This window comes from Octopus sinensis, linkage group LG2 (assembly GCF_006345805.1).
Source record: "Octopus sinensis linkage group LG2, ASM634580v1, whole genome shotgun sequence".
NCBI lineage: Eukaryota > Metazoa > Mollusca > Cephalopoda > Octopoda > Octopodidae > Octopus > Octopus sinensis.
In genome coordinates this window covers 103,809,096-103,820,872 of record NC_042998.1, presented here as the reverse complement: position 1 = coordinate 103,820,872, position 11,777 = coordinate 103,809,096, and the positions used below count along the sequence as shown (strand labels likewise).

General features: G+C 34.3%; 1 non-coding gene across 1 annotated transcript; it reads left to right on the top strand.

Annotated features, from left to right (window-relative positions):
* Positions 1-11,247: 11,247 nt before the first annotated feature.
* LOC115208867 lies at positions 11,248-11,366 on the top strand. The gene has a single exon (XR_003881300.1). It is a non-coding gene; the product is annotated as a 5S ribosomal RNA (ribosomal RNA).
* Positions 11,367-11,777: the final 411 nt, after the last annotated feature.

Sequence of the window (11,777 nt, the reverse complement as noted above, 5' to 3'; positions counted from 1 at the left end):
AAAAAAACCGTAATTATCAGACGAAACACAATTTCAAAAACAAAAGAATATCCAAAGAATACAGTAGAACGTGGCTGAGGTGCTAAATACTCATATGCTTGGTTTTCTCTGTGTACACAACTGGAATATTCTATGTGATATCTATGAGACATAGATGGTGACCACACGATTATTCAACCCTACCTAGTGCATATTTTTCAGGTATCTGCTTCAATCTGAATCCTTGTTATTATTATTATGATTATTATTATTATTATAACATACACACACTCACACATATATATATATATATGCATATATACACACATACATGTACATGCCTACATATATATATATATGTGTGTGTGTGTGTATATATATATATATATATACATGCATATATGGGTAGAGGACGTTAAAAAACATGAACAATATAAGAAAGGGGAACATAAAAAACAAAAGCACATTAAACAAACTTTTTTACGAACAACGAAAGAAACAAATAGAGAAAGGAGACAGGCAACATAAAGAACATTTCCTTCATCAGTTGTCCCCTCTTTTATCTACTCCACGTTTCGAAGGTATATACATACATACATGCATACATGCATACATACATACTTACATACATATATAGATATATATATATATATATATATTATATATATATATATATATATAATCTATATTATATGAAGAATAATCTCCTTTCCGCGTGATATAGAGTATTAGGTTTGGTTTCCCAGATTCTGTAGCGTACATATCCCTCCCCCACTTTGAAAGGGACACCGGTTTGTCGCAAGTATTGTAATTTATGCCAAACATTAAATAAAGTGCTTTGTTCAAGAACGCGAGTTAACACTCGTTCCAGGAATCGAAACCACACTCTTACGCTCCTGGGTACAACATCATGTTCACTAAGTCATGCTCCTCACTATATATATATATATATACAGAGAGAGAGAGAGGGAGAGAGAGAGAGAGTGAGAGAAAACAACAAATAGACAGAGACAGACTAGGGGAGTGGTGTATGAGAGAGAGAGAGAGAGAGAGAGAGAAAGAGATAGGTAGATAGCTGGACAGATAGATATGCATATATGCATATACACATATATAATAATTATAAATAATTCATTGTAGGGTTCAGTTGAATCAAGTTATTTTAACATTCAGGACACAGGAAAGGGTCGAGATCACAACATACGTGTATACACCATACACAAATGGATCCGTAAATTTATATATACGTATCCTTACACACACACACACACACACAAAAACACACACACACATATATATATATATATATATATATATATAATATACATATATATATAGATAAAACTTGCTTGGAAAAGGATGTGTGGCGTTCAATCATATAATACAATCATGGGATTTTGGGGGAGGGGAAAATGGAACCAGAACAGGACAGTGAGAACAAGAGTGTAAAAACAAACGGTGATGGCTGTTAAGTCAAGACGATAAATAATATTATGAATCTCAAATTTTATTTAATTTGCTTTGCGGGAAGGACTTTTCAATGAAGTCGTGTATTGTCCTTGTCCTCGAGCGCGGAGTAGATGAAACAGGGACAACTGAAGAAGGGGAATATTCTTTATGCTGTATGTATCGTTTTCTGTTGTTTTTCGTTGGTTCGAAGAAAAGTTCGTGTCTATGTTTTTATTTTTATGTTGTCGTTTCGTGTCCAAAGTTTTTCTGATGTCCTGTACCCATATAGGCATGTATCACCATCAATGTTCGACCGTGGTCGAGACAATGGAATTTACTAGTTACGCCAGATTTCATGGTCCATGATAGCATTACGGAGGTCCCGTTGCTGGATATCTGTATCCTGGAGATTACATCAGGGTAGGAGAGTGTGCGCCCTCTGGTATCGCGAGCAGATGGCTTCCAGAGGAGAAGAGGAGAAATTACATATATATATATGTACATGCACACATAATTCACACATACATATAAGTAAATATAAATATGCAACTATATACTTATGGAAGATCTAATGCAAGTTCCACATTCAACATAAGGAAAGTTCCAGGTATGTTGTTGACTAAAATAATAAGACAAATGGGCTAAAGATTCACTACAGTGTTTCAGATAATTTTATATTGAGAAGAGGACGACTACATCATGACAACAACCGTTTTCTGCATGTTATTAAAAGTTTGGATTGAGGAAATAAAAAGCATAATGTGTGTGTTTTCCCTCTCTTTAGTGATACCTAACTCTGAAGATCAATCCACATTTTTGGGTATATTTTTCACCGAGTTAAAGTTTACTCACTTGCAGAAAACAGTTTTATCGTTATGTAATCGAAAACCTCATCATTAAAAAATGCGTTTAGAACAGCCGTGGTGAACATTTAACCTACTTGTGTTCCAAAGTTATGTATATATATATATATATATATATATATATTATATATATATATATATATATAATCTATATTATATGAAGAATAATCTCCTTTCCGCGTGATATAGAGTATTAGGTTTGGTTTCCCAGATTCTGTAGCGTACATATCCCTCCCCCACTTTGAAAGGGACACCGGTTTGTCGCAAGTATTGTAATTTATGCCAAACATTAAATAAAGTGCTTTGTTCAAGAACGCGAGTTAACACTCGTTCCAGGAATCGAAACCACACTCTTACGCTCCTGGGTACAACATCATGTTCACTAAGTCATGCTCCTCACTATATATATATATATATACAGAGAGAGAGAGAGGGAGAGAGAGAGAGAGTGAGAGAGAAACAAACAAATAGACAGAGACAGACTAGGGGAGTGTGTGTATGAGAGAGAGAGAGAGAGAGAGAAAGAGATAGGTAGATAGCTGGACAGATAGATATGCATATATGCATATACACATATATAATTATATATAAATAATTCATTGTAGGGTTCAGTTGAATCAAGTTATTTTAACATTCAGGACACCAGGAAAGGGTCGAGATCACAACATACGTGTATACACCATACACAAATGGATCCGTAAATTTATATATACGTATCCTTACACACACACACACACACACACACACATATATATATATATATATATATATATATATATATACATATATATATAGATAACACTTGCTTGGAAAAGGATGTGTGGCGTTCAATCATATAATACAATCATGGGATTTTTGGGGGAGGGGAAAATGGAACCAGAACAGGACAGTGAGAACAAGAGTGTAAAAACAAACGGTGATGGCTGTTAAGTCAAGACGATAGAATAATTATTATGAATCTCAAATTTTATTTAATTTGCTTTGCGGGAAGGACTGTTTCATGAAGTCGTGTATTGTCCTTGTCCTCGAGCGCGGAGTAGATGAAACAGGGACAACTGAAGAAGGGGAATATTCTTTATGCTGTATGTATCGTTTCTCTGTTTGTTTTTTTCGTTGTTCGAAGAAAAGTTCGTGTCTATGTTTTTATTTTTATGTTTTCGTTTCGTGTCCAAAGTTTTTCTGATGTGCTGTACCCATATAGGCATGTATCACCATCAATGTTCGACCGTGGTCGAGACAATGGAATTTACTATGTTACGCCAGATTTCATGGTCCATGATAGCATTACGGAGGTCCCGTTGCTGGATATCTGTATCCCTGGAGATTACATCAGGGTAGGAGAGTGTGCGCCCTCTGGTATCGCGAGCAGATGGCTTCCAGAGGAGAAGAGGAGAAATTACATATATATATATGTACATGCACACATATATTCACACATACATATAAGTAAATATAAATATGCAACTATATACTTATGCAAGATCTAATGCAAGTTCCACATTCAACATAAGGAAAGTTCCAGGTATGTTGTTTGACTAAAATAATAAGACAAATGGGCTAAGGATTCACTACAGCTGTTTCAGATAAATTTTATATTGAGAAAGAGGACGACTACATCATGACAACAACCGTTTTCTGCATGTTATTAAAAGTTTGGATTGAGGAAATAAAAAGCATAATGTGTGTGTTTTCACTCTCTTTAGTGATACCTAACTCTGAAGATCAATCCACATTTTTGGGTATATTTTTCACCGAGTTAAAGTTTACTCACTTGCAGAAAACAGTTTTATCGTTATGTAATCGAAAACCTCATCAATTAAAAAATGCGTTTAGAACAGCCGTGGTGAACATTTAACCTACTTGTGTTCCAAAGTTATGTATATATATATATATATATGCACGCGTGTGTGTAAGTATATATAAATAAATAAATAATAAAGTAGATAAATGTAGGTATGTATATATACATATATATATATATATAATATCTATATATATATATATATATAATATATATATATATATATATATATATATATATATATATATAATATATATATATATATGTCTACATACATAAATATACTTTTAGCAAACATAATAAAAATGAACTATTAAATAAAAATAACCACCATGACGCTCTATTAAGCTAATTTCGAAATTCGAAGTAAGTTGTTAGAATTTATTGATATATATATATATATATATATATATATATATATATATATATATGTGTGTGGTGTGTGTGTGTGTGTATAATACACACATAAACAAACGTTCTCTGATTTTATAATTTATTATTATCTATAATATATACCTTTCCATGAAATCCCTGTATTTGGAACTAACTGCATCAATATGATGCTAAAATCTTCTGTTCGTTTGCCCGCGAATGTAGATTCACTTAGAACTGTTACATTGAAGCCCCTTCAAATACAGTTCAAGTTTAACCCGGTAAATATGCAAAAATATCAACTAACCAGAAATTAATATATTTTACCTCTAAAAGTGTATATTTTCTCGGAAATCAGGTATTATTTATTCAAATTACTGTACTAATTTGCATTATTATTCGACATAGATTATTTTGCGAATCAGTAATGTTTTCTCCTGTTCAGTGCAATGTTTTGGTTATAAAATATTCTCAGTACTTTTTTCCCTTCGTATAGCTATAAAAGATAAGTAATCAGAAAAAGCCACATAACCTGTGATTTCCTGTAAGTGTATTCCTGTGCAAAATTTCAGCAACCTACTTATAAATTTCTAACTAGTTTCTTGGAAATACACAAGTAGACATGCACTTTTATACACTAATATAATGAAGGCATCTTGCAAGGTGAGACACTAGTACGATTCCTATTTGTCATCAGCCTTGGCTGTCTTTGCACCTTCATTGACAAAACTAATATCTCATTCTCATTTGTATTGTGACGAAATTTGCCTTCCCGTGATACCTAACCACATAAATAACACGCAGATTATGCTAATACTACCGTTGTCGGTAAATGCCATCTCAGAAGGTATAAACCTTCTAAATGAGCTTAAGAAAACGGCTAGAGATAGCGGTTTAAATACACAATACACTGTTTCTTCATCCCGGAAGATGTAAGAATTCGTCACGCGGAAGCGAGAGTAGATCTTGGTGGCTTCAGTATGCTCTAGAAAGCATCACAATCAAATGATCTGCAATGAAGTGGAATAAGTGTTATTGTATATAAGCACTACTAACACTTGCTCCCAAAATTTGGTAAGTGCCTAGTTCATTCTTTGAACATTTAACTTTACTTCTTCGGGCAAGTGTTGATGATGCTAACATACTCATAGTACATGATGTTCAAAATATCTCCAGGGAAAGTAAGCCACCCAACCTTAATACTACAATACTGATATTACCCCGAGGATTATTTCCTGGTGTGGGTGACGGTTCAGAATGAATACTTCAAGCGCAAAAGCACCATCAGCCATAATTCTTGTTGCGCCTAGAGCAACAAAACCAATCTACATGCAGTCGTTCAGTTTTTGAGTATTGATAATGAAGATCGGCCTATCGCCTTCCTTTTGTAAGTAAAAGCAGCTGATTTCTGGTACTTGATTATATTGTAAAAATATGCAATGTTTCATAATTCCTACATATAATATATTTTCATCCCTTGACTTTGTGGCTAAAAAAGAAATGATTACGGTGAGCTGATTACAGATGCAGTAGAATGCATTGTGATATACGTTACGGCTCTTTACGTTCTGAATTCATATCCACCAAGACTTATGTCAAAAGCAGAGAAGATAAGGCACAGAGATGAGAGATTCCAAGCAGAGTATAAAGCACTATATAACAACGTTAATAGTCACGGTCCCTAGAGTAGAAAGGATAAACACTGACGATGTGTTAATGATATGCCTCTTGAAATAAATATTACTCGTTTGTGGCGTTGCTTCTTTTCCACATGAAAGACAAAACTAACATTTTACAAGACCAGAGGCACGACAAATTAAAAGAGTTAGAACTACTGAACAAAATGTGGAATAACCCTTATTGGTTAATATGCCAGGATGCACGAAAATGTTCGTGACCGTTGAAGGTGGACTTATAAGGTATCATTTGGTGGGTTTCTGTCTATAGCAAAGTAAGACAAACAAAATATCCTACTCCTACCGACACTTTCAGCACAACAACAACAACACCAACAGCATAAGCAACGGCAGCATCAACGGCAGAGTGCAATCCTATGAGCCAAAAAGTGATAGCAACTGTTAAACTAACATTAGTGGCCGCGAAGGCAGCAGTAACAGCAACACCAGTAGCACCAGCAGCAATGGTAACGGAAAGCGCACTAATGATGAAAACAACAGTAACAAAAAGAGCGAAAGAAACTCCATCCTCAAGAGTCACCACATCACACTAGCAACGGCAATTGAAAGCCTCCAAATAACAACAACTAAATTATGCCTCTCTCCGTTTGTTGTATTGCGAATGTGACGGAAAAGAGAACTCATGCCAACCAAAACTAGTTAGGAAGTGCAAAGGGAGGGACCTCTTAACCAGAATGTAAGCTGTTGGCCATGGATGTGAACAGTAACGGAGCAGAAGTTCCTTTAGGCTAGTAACTGTACGTCGGGAGGGTCATATGCAAATAATGAACTCACGCACTGGTTTAATTTAAGCCCTTTCATCACCCTTCGCGATCAACTTCAATACTACCTGTTTCTTAGTTTTAGATCATATATCTATGTAGTTGTATGGGAGTGAATAAGAATATGAGAGAGGGAGGGGGTGAGATATTGAAAGATAATGTGTGTGTGTGTATGTGTGTGTACGCGTGTTTATGTATGCGTGTGATTGTACATTCATGCGTTCTGATGTACGTGTAAGCATTTTTATGAGCGTATGGATTCTTCTTCTTCTTCTTCTTCTTCTTCTTCTTTTTCTTCTTCTTCTTCTCTTCTTCTTCTTCTTCTTCTTATTATTATTATTATTTATTATTATTATTATTATTATTATTATTATTATTATTATTATTCTTATTATTATTATTATTATATTATTATTATTATTATTATATTATTATTATTATTATTATTATTATATTATTATTATTATTATATATTATTATTATTATTATTATTATTATTATTATTATTATTATTATTATATTATTATTATTATCATTATTATTATTATTATTATTATTATTATTATTATTATTATATTATTATTATTATTATTATTATTATTAATAGTAGTAGTAGTAGGAGTAGGAGGAAACTTTTTCGTGATACTATTTTTCAGCAGCAACCCATTCACTCGAAACTGTAATTTCATTGTTTCTATGGCTGCAGCATAAGCAGTAGCTGCGTGTGATGTCGTCGTCTCTGTGCAATATTACTTCTGTGTTGCAGTACAAGGGAGAGCAGCAGCCTCTTGGTTATTCCTGGTGTGTAGTGAGAACTAATGCTGTTATTGATAGTTGTTTTGCTTTTCCCCGTAGAGATTCTTGAGTTACAGAAAGGGAAATTACTAATGAAATTCACGCAGTATCTGATTCTGCTTCCTTTCTTCCATAAATTATACTTGGTAATAATATTAATATATACAACAAATACTTTGTCTATTTTCTGATGTGTAATAACTCTGATTTATATATGATCTAATGGAGAAATGTTAAACTATAAGTGTAGGGGTACATTTTAGTTAACAGACTATAGTTATAAATATGTAATGTTTTGGGTATTTGCATTGTTTTTGGTAGTGTTTTCCGACTTGAATAATAACTCGAGAATAACACTATTTATTCTTCAACTTAGTGTTATTATATTTTGGTTCCATGTCAGAATATCTACGTTTCCATTATGTTAATATGTACTTATTTTTATATGTTATTTGGTTAAAAAGTGGGTATGATTTGAAGAAAATTTAGTTGCTATTTCTAGCTGGTTAAGTGACACAAGAGAATTTTTCTTGTTGGCTCGCTCGGTGACACTTCGTAATTTCTAAGCTGGAACCTTATAAAGTCGCTCAATTCTAAGTAAAATCACACCAGGTAACCACTAATTACTCCTTCTTAATCATAGGCCTTTACTACATGATATCAACATATTCCTTTCAAATCTAATTTAAAATATATAGCAGTTTTGTATCAAATTTAAGATGCTGTTTCTATAGATGTCCTGTTCCATATATTAAGTTTAGGATTGTAGAATTACATCTGAGCATTACTTTCATGGTTGTTTGGGTCTCAAATAGAAAGCATTGTTTTCCTATACTAACATTGTCACGATTTCAATAACACGATTTCAATAATTAACGAACATTAAATTTGAAATCAATAAACAGCGAATATTATCTTATATGTCATTCATAAAAGAATATTTTCAACAATAAGAGATACTTTATATTTTATGCTTACTCTCTTTTACTCTTTTACTTGTTTCAGTTATTTGACTGTGGCCATGCTAGAGCACCGCCTTTAGTCGAGAAAAGTGACGCCAGGACTTATTTTTTGGAAGCCTAGTACATATTCTATCGGTCTCTTTTGCCGGACCGCTAAGTTACGGGGACGTAAACACACCAGCATCGGTTGTTGGGGGACAAGCACATACACACAAACATACACACACATACACATACATATACATATATACGACGGTCTTCTTTAAATTTCCGTCTACCAAATCGACTCACAAGGCTTTGGTCGGCCCGAGGCTATAGTAGAAGACACTTACCCAAGGTGCCACACAGTGGGAATGAACCCGGAACCATGTGGTTGGTAAGCAAGTTTCTTACCACACAGCCACTCCTTCAAATATTTTCATAACCTCACATTTTCACATTTATTATTGACTTCAAATGACAAAGGTCTTAGGCGGGTAACCAGCATAGAAGAGAAAAGCAAGCAAATTTCCTTCAAAACCCATCCTGCTCGCAATAAAAGGATGGACAAACTGTATAGTGTAATCCAGGAAAATAATGAGATTTAACTATAGTTTTCTTCAAATTCAGTTATCCTGAAGTTGAACAACATTTGTTCAAAAAATATGACAAAAAAAATGGTGGAGATAATTTTCTTTCAGAATGTTGTTTATATGACATATATGATTCAATAATTCAAATACACGAAATATAATTCCAGTTAGTTTTCTTCAACACTTGTTTTGGGTGGATTGCTGTAGCATTGGTGAGGAAAGTTTGTTTCCAAAGCAGGAATGTATACCTGTAGTGATCGTTCTCTTGAGAGTTTTACACAACCATATCAAAGGTACGAATCAAGTTAGCACCAGCAGTAGCACAACACAACCACTAACAAGACGGATACTTTACGTGGTCCCTCGACTTACCAGGAATAGCAGCCAGAACTCACCCAAATCACACATTAATTTCTTGGAAGTGAATGCCTTAATATATTTTTTTCAAATGGTAGAACAAAAAATTAAGACAGAGAAGGAGTAGAGAAGGAGATAATGGGATAATATTTCATAGGAGTACTTTGGTAAACTGAAAGAAAGGGAAACTGCTAATTTGCTATCCATGAAAGGCGTCCCTAATCTCAACTAGTTGCAATGCTAGCGGTAATATTACTGTTTAGCTGCTCGACTGAGCATACATATGATCAATGACGTTCTAGACGTGACCATCTGATAACTAGGACTATATTATCTAGTGTGTTTTCAATTTCAAGACAGTAGTGAATTAAAGGAAAGTTCCCTGCTATTTCTTGCATGTCAACCGATGTGGTAGAAGCGCTCTTTGCGATCATCCCGACATTCTTTCTTGCCACAGTATACTCAAAATCTCATTATCCAGTATCGTTCCAAGAGACGCAGAAGTAATTTTAAGTAAGTTTTTTAGCTGCTATTTCTGGCACATTAGGCAACCACGGAAGGCTTCCTTCTCTGGCACATAGTGGTGTTATTAGTGATTGTGTTGCGCTACTGCTGGTGCTAATTATCATGATCATGCTGATAAAACCATTAAATGAAGTCGATAATTAATGGTTAATATCACTTTACCATGGCCACATTGTTACCAATTCTGTTCTCAGCATACTCACTGCAACCTAGAATTAAATATATAGAATTTTTACAATTTAAAAGAAAACCAGTTGATTAGACGTACTAAAATGTATTTATTAAAATACTCATATTAAATTCTTTTATTATAGATATGTGATATGCCATAATTAACCACTAGATACATGCTAATTTCATTCAAGGTAGTAAGTGGTAAGGTCAAAAAAAAAATAGAATTAAATAAATTTACAGAGACTTGGCAAAATGAATGCATGCATATTTATATATGTATACGCGCACACATACACACTCACACATACACACACACATATATTGTTGACGCCATAACAATTTTATAAACTTTCGAGTGAAGGTGAACCAATTCTTCGGAATATCTCCAAACACACACTTAGTGTTATAAATAAGTATACAATTATTAGTAAAAGAAAGAAAACTCGCGTATAGAGAAATTCGATGATTGCCACTGGGGTTCGAGTCCACATTTCTTGCAGACATGACAAGCGTGCTACAATTCTAACAAAGCAGGCTTTCGATTTTCTCCCTCCTTTTAAGAAATGTTATTCTTACCAGCGAGAATTGTATGTTATTTATAGTTTTATGTGTGTGCTTCGAGATACCCTCAAATTGTTTGTTTTCGTTCTCTCAAAAGTTTATAAAATTCTTCTGATGTCAACATCATTCAATTCTCCCTGGAAGGAATGATTTTCTATAACGGTTAAAGAAGTTTGAAAGATTGCTTTTGTGCAATGGTAAAACTCCTATCACGTCTACAAGAAATGGGGGTTTCAAGTTCCACAGGCAGCCTTGGAATTTTTCTGTTGAAGGTGTATTTTCAACCCAATATTTATAGCTTTATGTGTGTACATTAAGTTTAGTCATAGTTGGTGGTACCAACAATTTGTGTTAGAACTCAATAAATTTATACTTCACAGCTTATGGCTACATCACGTTGAAAGCACCGGTTCTCGTCCGATCACCGAAGTTAAGCAACGTCGAGCCTAGTTAGTACTTAGATGGGTGACCGCTTGGGAAACCTAGGTGCTGTAAGCGTCACACATTTAGGCGTAGGAGTGGCTGTGTGGTAAGTATCTTGCCTACGAACCACATGGTTCCGGGTTCAGTCCCACTGCCTGACACCTTGGGCAAATGTCTTCTACTATAGCCTCGGGCCGACCAAATCTATTGTGAGTGGATTTGGTAGACGGAAACTGAAAGAAGTCCGTCGTATGTATGTATATATACATATATATATATATATATATATATATATATATGTATATATATATATATGTGTGTGTGTGTGTGTGTTTGTGTGTGTGTGTGTGTGTTTGTTCTCCCCAACCAACATCGCTTGACAACCGATGCTGGTGTGTTTACGTCACCGTAATTTAGCGGTTCGGCAAAAGAGACCGATAGAATAAGTGCTGGGGACGATTTGCTCGACTAAAAGGCGGTGCTTCA